Below are 9,960 nucleotides of genomic sequence, written 5' to 3'. Positions count from 1 at the left end.
GGACTTATATTAAGTCCTATAATATATTATAGGTTTTATTAAGAATATTAAGTTTTTAATATCACATATAAAAGTTTTAATATTACAACTAACATTTTTTCGTGTTAATTCATGGTATAAATTTCATTTTAAAAAACTCATATTGGATTTCTTTTGTCTATTCAAGGTTCAAAGAAGAGTAACTGTAGCTCCAAGCCTTGTCAGCAATAATTCAAAATAAACTACCTAATCAGCAAGAAGAGATTTGTTTCATGGACTCTGAGGGAATTCTAGTTAACAAGGCTCATACCCCTAATGGGCATCAAAAAATTGTAAGGAAAATATAGCAGCATGAATAGCATTTTTGTTATAATTATATCTACCTTAAAATATCTCAATTATATTTATTAATTACCCTAAGATCATCCATACTTCTGAAGCTCTTCTGCTATCATATATTCTGGCCTCTAGATCCTTTTCTTTAACACTTCCATGGCACTTCTCATAGGGTTGACTGGTCCAGCTGAAACTGAAGTGGGCAAATGTGGTTTGAATATGGGAAAGATATGATTGAACAACAAGAGACAATCTGAGAGCCTGAACATTCTACTCAGAGATGGCAAGTGTGTATAAGAGAATATGGACATTTAGAGAAATCACAAGGAATCACAACAGGACCTAGAAGGATCTAGAGACATATGTATATACATATACACACACATATATACATTCAGCTAAGAGGCAAAATATGATATCTAATTACTGTTTCAAACCTCTAACTTCAGTTATAAAATGTTAGTGTTGAAAAGGTATAAGAGGTGATCTATATACCTCATTTTTCTCATTTTACAGTTGTCTTAGTCATTTCAGGCTGCTATAACAAACTACCATAAACTGGTCACTTAAACAACAAACATTTCTCATAGTCCTGGAGACTGGGAAGTCCAAGATCAAGGGACCTACAGATTCAGTTCTGGTGAGAGCCCACATCTCGTTTGCAAAAGGCTGCCTTCTCACTATGTCCTCGCAGGGCAGAGAGAGAAGGCTCTGTTGTCTCTTCCTCTTCTTATAAGGGCACCAATACTATTGGATTAGGACCTCACCCTGATGACCTTAATGAGCCTCCTCACAGTCCCTATCTCCAAATACAGTCACGAGGGGGGTTATGGCCGCAACTTATGAATTTGAGGGGATACACACATTCAGTCCATAACAACAGGTGTGTAACCAAGAACAGGAAAGGTGAAACTGCTTATTCAAGGTCACAGAGTACGCAGTTGGTTGGAGGTGGGCAAGCCAAAACCTGAATAGCCCATGGTTAGGACAGGAGCCTAGACGTCACTGAGCTTGGAGAAGAGGGACTGACCTGGAAAGATTATGCTCCTGGAGAAAATCCTCCCCTTCTGTTTCCTTTTCTCCCTTCCATGGTCTAGGTGCTCCTCTAAAACTACATCACCAGCCACTTAGTTTCACTCCACATTGTACTTACTGACAGTCCAAGGGTTCATGTTTGTGTTTTTTTTACTGGAAACTAGCACGTCAATTAACAGTAAATCTCAGCAATTCTTTACTCATCTGTGTATGTCCAACAATTATGAAGACATGCTCTTTTATTTATTTGATTGCGTGATGAGAATCTAGAGGTTTTTCATTTCCTTTTTTTTCCTCTTGTGCATTAAAATTGTGCACTCTTCAAGGGGAAACGTAACTGAGAATGTATGTGAACAAACTAAAGTTTGATTTAAACACTACCATTAGTTTTCTTCTATCCACTACCCATAGCTGTTTTTTTTTTTTTTTAAGTAAGTAATTTTTGAACTCAGTATCATCAATATAATAAAATAAAGGCACAGGGCTGGCGTGTTTTGTGGCCCTTCAGCTGGAAAGGTGTCTTGTCTTCTTACTTCTTCTCCTGAGGCTCAGTCTTTGAAGAGAACAAAGTAGTTCTGGAGTCTCTCTTCCTTCCCCAAAGTCATTATCTGAAGAGCAAAGAAAATAAAGCAGAATGTTGCTTCACCAAGGCACTCCTCAATCTTTCATGCTTGTTTCGTCTTGTGATAGTGGTGGCATTGTTCCAGGCTATGGGGAAAATAGGCTCTTACATGAAGTGCTTAAGCAAAGAGTAATTTATTAATACTAACACAGATGAGTACATAGGCACTAAAAGAAATAAACAAAAGGAAGAAGCCCTTTAGGCATGCTTGCAACAATAAAGCACTATTCCCTCAAGGGCCACCCTAAGAAACAGTATTTTCTCTCAGGCCCTTGTCTCTAAAATTACACACCTTCTACTGCTTTTTCTCAGTGCCCCAGTTTATTCCTAGGTGAACTAGCCAGTCTCTGGTCAGTCACAACAGAAGATTAGAATTAGAAGTATGTAAGATAGGTTATTTACTGCCTCACCTCAAAATGACATAATTGCTCCCTGAAGATTATCAAATTTAAAACTGGTTTAGTTTTTCAGCTTGCAATACAAATTCAATATAGAAATGCCTATCTGGTGATTTGTATCTCATCAATCACCAAGGACAGAAAATTAGCCCAGCTATTTTTTTCTCAGATATCGGACAACTATAATTTCCACACAAAATTTTCTATTTCAACACATTTTAAGTGGAAATCTTTCTAAAATGCATAAGAAGTTTTCACAACTCTACCAAGAGGGTAAATACAACGTAATTTAAGTTGTTACTAATCTCAGGATTATCCAAGTGGGTCTTGGTCTTCCAGATTAAGACACTGCTTTGTCAAAGAGCAACATGGCCTCTCCTAAGTGAACTGCAGCAAGCCAGGCAGCTGCTAGGTAGAAAGGACTCCTATGAGTCTAGGCCAGTGGTTATCAGATACTTGGCATCAGACCTTCAACTGACATGACTATTCTCAGAAGTTCTGGGAAAGAGTCCTATTTAACTCTTCCAGAGCAAAGACTTGGCATGAGACCACAGCTACCCCAGAGTTACAGATGGGGCTGTCTCGTGATTCTGTGGGAAATTTGCTTCTTTACTTGGCACGTGCTGCACAGTATGTCATTTTCTGCCCACAGTTGGGTGAAAAGAGAACTTCTCTAAGCTCCTCTTTAAGCATGTACATGCAATGCAAAAGCTAGGCTTCTGAGTGCCAAGTATAACTGAATAAAGGACAAAGGAATAAGATCATCTATTCTCTAAAAATACCTTGTGTAATACAACCCAAAGAATGCACTCTACTTTCAAGCCTATGGCTAGTTCAAATAAATGTAATCATCACTACCCTTGAATTAAATGGATAATAAAACATTATAAACATGTTGTAAAATAATTCAAACTCAGTCATAGCAATGATTTTTCTATGTTTTGGGCAAAGGGTTAATCTCTGAAGAATACCAATAGTATAAATGGTTAAAATATCTGTAAGAAAGATACTAATTCAAACCCCTTCACCTCCTTGGATATAGTTTGCTAGAAATAAGTTTTGTTGACAGATGTTGATAAAGATACTTAAGAAAACATTATGAACAAAAAGAGATGTATAAATGTTATAGTTCAAGTATAATTCATACACTTCCTTTCCCAAGTTTCTTCATTATACACTAGCTTCAATTTTTTTAAATAGTAGGTGTATTTTACAATACTTTGATCCTCTTCAATATTCTGGCATGACTCCCTTTTTCCTAATGAAGCCCATATTTTAGCATTCTTAAGTTTATATATTACAAATGTAAGAGTCAGGTCTCTCAGTTGCAAAATAACAGAAACCCTCCCAATTCAAAGTGGCTTAGTTCCTAAACAGGGAATTTATTGACTCATATAAACGGCCAATCCAGGGGTGCAGCAGACCTCAAATATAAAAGGATTTACGGGCTCAAAGAATTTCATTACAGTTCTCTCTCTCCATCTCTCTACTCTTTCTATATTTCTCTGTCTTCATTATTTAAGGAGATGTTTTCCCCATGGCAGTCCAGAAAGGCACCAGCAGCCTCAGGTCACAAACTCCAGGAAAGATAAACCATTGGCTCTTCTTGGGTTTCATAAAGTCATACCAGATACAGAAATAAAAGCATAGTTTCCTAATGGAACTCAAAGACAATAGAAGCATGCTGGACAGTAAAAAAAACCCTATGAAATTACACTGCAAATTACAAATTAACTTTTTAAGAATCTTACAGACTAACATAAGGGTTAGCTTTATCATTTTTAAATTTTAGTGAAAATATCAAATCAACAAGCAAATATTATATGACTGTGTATTATGCTCAAGGGATATAAATGTTATAAAAGCCAAAGTTTCAACCACTGAAGAATCATAGTCTAGTTGGTGGTTGACAAAATTTGATGCATGACAAATGAATGAATGGAAGATGTGATTTTAACCAAGTGCTAAATATTACAGCACATATTATAACCTTAATACTAATTCAGGAAAGAAAGGATGATTGTGGAGTAGAACAATCATTGAAGGTTTATAGAGATGGTGAAAACTATTTTGTTTCATGAAAGATGGATTGTCTTTGAATTGTTGGAAGAGGGTGGGAAAGAGTGAGGGTTGAAGGAAAAAGAATGAAATGGCTCAGAGGTGGGCATTCTATATGTAGAGACCTGATGGTAGACAACAGCCCACTCATAATGGAGAATTCATGTTGAGGATAAGGTAAGAGGGTTACAGAGAAGTTAGCTGATGGAGGATTTTGAATACTGGGTTTGAATTTGAATTAGTTATAATTTCCCTATATGTACGTTTGCAGAAGAATAGAGAGGGAAATCCAGAGGCAGGTCATGATATAATTGGAGTTCATTAGTTGGAATAATATTTCTGCTCTGTGACAGGGGCCATCACATCCATTTATGCAGGTTGTAAGCTGTACAACGCTAGTGGGCACCAACCACGTTGCAGTGTGAACGGTGCTTCTGAAAGTTGGGAAATACACAACCCTTATAAAAATATACGGTCCAATAAAAAAAAAAATACGGTCCATCTAGATGACTTCAAGAAACAAAACATATCAATTTGAAGGGGGTGGAAGATAGGTAGGTACTAGGTAGAAGTTAGAGAGAAGGTTAAAGAGAAAAGTGGAGACCAGATTATGGAGTGCCTTGAATTCCAGGCTAAGAAATACAGACTTTATTCTGCGTTTAATGCAGGGAAATTGGGGAGCTATTGAAGGATTTTGACTAGAATAGTGAAGTAGCAATCAGTGTTTGAGGAAAATTAAATTTAGGCTACAGGTCCAGGATTGATTCAAGGGGGCAGAAATTAGCAAAATAGAGAACTATGAAAAGATCATTAGAGCAGTGCAGGAAAAAACTGGACCATAAGATAGAAAGCAAAGAAGATCTTTGGGAGGTATTTTAAAAAGAAAAAAAAGATAAAAAGAAAGAAAGTGGGATTTTGTGAACCTCTTACAAAAGGAACATATGCCCTGGGACATATTATTATTATTTAGGTAGAGAATAAAGAACAGAAATTACGTTTCTTTCAAATCGCTCCCAGTGACTTTACTGCTGGCAGTTATATAGTTCTTTAGAGTTTACACAGTAGTTTCAAATATATTATTCCATTTGGATAAAGATATTTTTTGAAATCATGAAACTAAGCACTGTACTAAGGTTATATATAAAGGTAACATCTAAAATACAGAAATTTTTATTCATCACCTATGATAGAATGCAATTTAATATTGTAATGACAAACTTCCATGTGTTTATTTGGACCAGAAAAGAATGGGCAGTAATACCAGCATTCCTGAAACCAAACTTTCCATGTATTCTGGGTCTTATTTCTTTCTGATCTCCTTCTTCTTCAGGGACCTTGTTCCCTGTCTTTCCTCTTCCCATCCCTGATCTTCCCTTCAGCATTTTAGAAAAATATTCTTTAACCTATTTCCATCCTGGGTCATCTCTTCACTTTCCATCAATCTAAGCTGCTGACAGCGTAAGTGTATGTTTCATGTCTCTACCTCCTCTGTATTGGCACTTCTCAATCCATTCCACCTCTGTAAGGTTTTCTCCCTGGAGATAACACTAACCTCCTATTTGCTATTTCTGTTGGACGTTTTTCAGTATTTACCATATTTGACCTCTTGGCAGTGGATGATAGTTTTCCTCTTCTTCATTCCTGAAACTCCTGCCTTGGGTTCCTGGTCTCATTCTGTTATCTTGCCTCTGTGACTTTGACTTTCTCCTGTCCTTTCCTATTTATAATCCTCCAGGGTTCCATCCTTCACCCTCTACCCTTTCTTTTTATACACACTTTCTCTGGGGAATTTCATCCTCTCCTTCTAAAGCTTATATACTGACCACTGTCAATTCTGTATCTCCAATCCAAATCCAAAGCAGTTTATTTACAATTGGATGCCCCATATACGCTCCACAAAACATGTCCAGCACTAAACTTCTCACCGGTACCTCAAGTCTGTCCTTCTTTCCATACTCTCTTCAGAAATTATGGACCCACTGTTCACACAAGGATCTAAGGTAGAACACAGAGAATTGTCTTTGATTCCTTTCTTCTTCATCCTCCATGTGATGGTTAATTTTATGTGTTAACACAATTGGACCACAGGGTGCACAGATTTTGATTAAATATTATTTCTGGGTGTGTCTGTGAGGGTGTTTCTGGATGACGTTAAAGTTTAAATTGGTAGTCTGAATAAAGCAGATTGAGCAAAATTACTTTCTATGGGGCTGCATGTTTGCCATCCTTCCTGAAATTATATTGATTTTTCACAGGAATTCTTCCTAATAACACTCTTGCACACAAATCCTTTTTTCAAGGTCCCTTTCTGAGGATTCCAAGTTAGAACAACAAGTTTTAATGGCTGGTTAATATTTTTTTTATACCATTTATACCAGAATTTTACTACTTCCCAATAGTTCAGTGTTTAGATTGTTTCTATTTTTCTCTACAATAACTAGCTTTGTAATGATTACAAATAGTTCAGTGTTTAGATTGTTTCTATTTTTCTCTACAATAACTAGCTTTGTAATGATTATCTTTGTATGCAAAAATGTTCTCATGTGTTCTAGATTGCTTTCTATGGATATATTCCTAGAAGGGAAATTACTACATCAAAAGGATGTGTTCTAGATTGCTTTCTATGGATATATTCCTAGAAGGGAAATTACTAAATCAAAAGGCATGAAGGCATATTTTACAGTGCTTGATCTATCTGTATTGCTTTAAAAAATATTTTTACCACAATAAGCCAATCTTAATGTAAACATTTTAAAAAACTTATTTTATTAGTTATGAGATTATTAGCATTGTTTTCTTTGATCACTGAGATTAAATATTTTCTTACATATTTACTGGTTGTTTACCCTCTGTTTATAAACTTTGCAATTTTAAATTATCCTAGTGTTTTTTAACAATATACATACAATTATACAACTTAAAGTTGTTAAACCTATACAACCTTAAAGTTGTTTAGGTTTAGCATTTATGCAATCTATTTAATCTATGCAAATATTCTGTTTGCTTTTAAGTGTTTAAAAATTGTTTAAAATACAACAGTTTTGATTTTTGGGTAATCCAATCTATTTATTTGTTTTCCTTTGTGATTTCTTCTAATGGTTCCCTACTCAGAAAGTTGTCCTGCAATTAAAATCAGATAAATTTTATCTTACATTTTTTTCTCGAATTTTTTCTCTCTTTCCTATGTCTCTCTTTAACATTTATCTTGTGAATCCCTCTGTTATTTACTTTGACATATGGCAGAGATCGAAAATAGATTCCATCTTGTGTGCCAAGTTTATTCACTCACTCAATAAAAATATATTCAATGTTTACTATGTACCAGGCACAGTGTTAGGCATCATTGTTAGAGACAAATGTTGAGAGGGATACTGAAGTCACATTTGAAGTCACTCAGTGGGAGAGTGCACTTAACTGATTGCCAATGGGAGAGAGAAGAGGGAGGGGAAATATGTGGCCCCTTAGCCTAGTGCTAGGGATTTTGCCCTCTTTTTGCATGTTATGCTATCAACTCATTACTTGTAGAGAAACAGATCTTATGATCAGGGGATATGCTCAATAATGTTAAAAAATGCAAATGAGTCAAAAGCATACTTATCCTGAAAAGAATAAATAGGTTTTCAGGAGTAAGTAAAAATATCTGCTCCCCCCCACCCCACTGCTTCATTTAATCACTTAAAAGTACTAAGATATAACAAATTGCCTTTTATATAAGTATTTTAACATGGTTGTAATCATATTGTTTGTACAATTTTACATTCTACTTTTCCCATTTAACATTATAAAATATTTGCATATGCCATAAGCTTCTTAGTAAACATAATATCTGATAGTGATACCTAACAGGTTTTAATGGACCAATTACTCTTTTCAAAGCAGAGTTAGTTTCTTTTCTTAAATAAATAGACATTTTTACAGATTCTCTACTTGAGATATTATCAGACAACCATGCCCATTTTTTCAGGTGTACACATTTAATCCAAGTGAATTAATATAAGCACACACTACCTTACATCCTCAAGCAAATTTCTTTTTCTATTAGTCAGGCAGTGTTTTCAATTTTCTTCTTTTTGGTAACTCTGAAGACCATTCATTCCATAATTTATTGAGCCTCTAAAATGGAAAATGATCTATAAGAGGGCACTGCCTTAAGAAATCATGTTCCATATATTCTAATATATTTAAATGTAGCCCTTTACATTCTTAACCTACTCCTCTCTACTAGCTCCTTTCCAAAATGTTTAAGTGTATGCTAATCCAAAAACAAAACCCCAAACTCCAAAACCAAACTTTTTCTCAACCTGGTTTCTTCCTCAAACTCCACCCAATCTATCTTCCTTCTCAGCCAAACATAACAAAAGCAGAGTCCACTCTTACTACTTCCCTTCCCTTAATTATCTATCACCCATTTATTCCCCAAGTACTGCAATCTTCCACCCCACCCCTAATCAGTTAACTTTACTTGACCTCTCTGTAACTCCATCAGTTAAGACTCCCCTCTCTCTGCAAAGTACTCTCTTCCAAACACCTTTGCTTTCACTGTCACTCCTCTCACATACCTTGTTCTTAATCACCAATTCCTCCTTTTATCTCACTAGCCTTTGAATGTACAGTAGAAGCCCTTAACTCCAGGTAACTAATTCACAGGATTAGGGGAGGCTCTTCCCCTCTCTGTAAATGGGTTCCTTCCCCACCACACTTCAGGGCTGAAGGCTCCTGGCACAAAAAAATGAACCTCCAATCCATCTGTGTATACTTACTGACCTATATGCTCAGTCAGTAGAGACAAATAGTTTATTCTAAAAACTGTTTGTGCAATTACACTTGCTGTTTTTATTATGTAATTTAATCAAATGTTACATAAACTAACAAGATATGAGAGTAAAAAAAGAGTTGTTTCTATGAAAATTAATATGAGTGGTTTGGAAAAGCTTCATAATGGTTGGTAGCTTAAAGAAAAATTGCAGTCAAATTAGGTGAAAAACAAGGCCAAGAAAAATATTTTTCAAATCTTGACATATTTTACATTGAGTGACCTTACCATGCACGTGTCTTTAAGTTCTTGCACCACTCAACAAAGCTAAAACTGGAATATGAATGATGCTCTATGGTTTAACAGACGAAGGTGAGCTCCAACCAACAACAGATCCACACACAAAGCAAAGACCTTGACCCGGCATCAAGAGAGAATTAAAGGAAAGTAGATTTATATGTTTTAAGATGTTTATGCATCACTTATTTTTCCCAGCTGTAACTGACTCTACTGATTAATCTGTCCCAGTTGCCTTGTCTAAGAGGCATTCGTCAGAAATATCTTGATTACATCATGAGGCCTCTTCTTTCCTTGCTTTGCTGTCTCCTTGAGAAATTTAATTTCCAACCAGAGCTTCAGTGTAGCCTTTAAACAAATAACCACCACATCTGCAAGCTCTTCACAGAGGGGTCCAAGGTTCATTCATCATCAAACCCTCACCTTCTGCTGCCCTCCCTGCACTGTGCCTTGCCCACAGTAACTACTTCAAAAATTATTGA

At 35.8% G+C, this 9,960-nt stretch overlaps 1 long non-coding RNA gene across 1 annotated transcript; it reads right to left on the bottom strand.

The window, feature by feature from the left end:
- Nucleotides 1–286: 286 nt before the first annotated feature.
- On the bottom strand, nucleotides 287–9,597 carry LOC118894183. Its single transcript, XR_005019664.1, has 3 exons — nucleotides 9,470–9,597; nucleotides 1,884–1,958; nucleotides 287–502 (listed from the first exon to the last, which is right to left on the bottom strand). It is a non-coding gene; the product is annotated as an uncharacterized LOC118894183 (long non-coding RNA).
- Between the last annotated feature and the right edge of the window lie 363 nt (nucleotides 9,598–9,960).

The sequence above is a fragment of the Balaenoptera musculus genome, chromosome 4 (genome assembly GCF_009873245.2).
Source record: "Balaenoptera musculus isolate JJ_BM4_2016_0621 chromosome 4, mBalMus1.pri.v3, whole genome shotgun sequence".
NCBI classification, from domain to species: domain Eukaryota; kingdom Metazoa; phylum Chordata; class Mammalia; order Artiodactyla; family Balaenopteridae; genus Balaenoptera; species Balaenoptera musculus.
The sequence above is the reverse complement of the archived record's forward strand: the minus strand, read 5'-3'. Positions and strand labels throughout refer to the sequence as shown.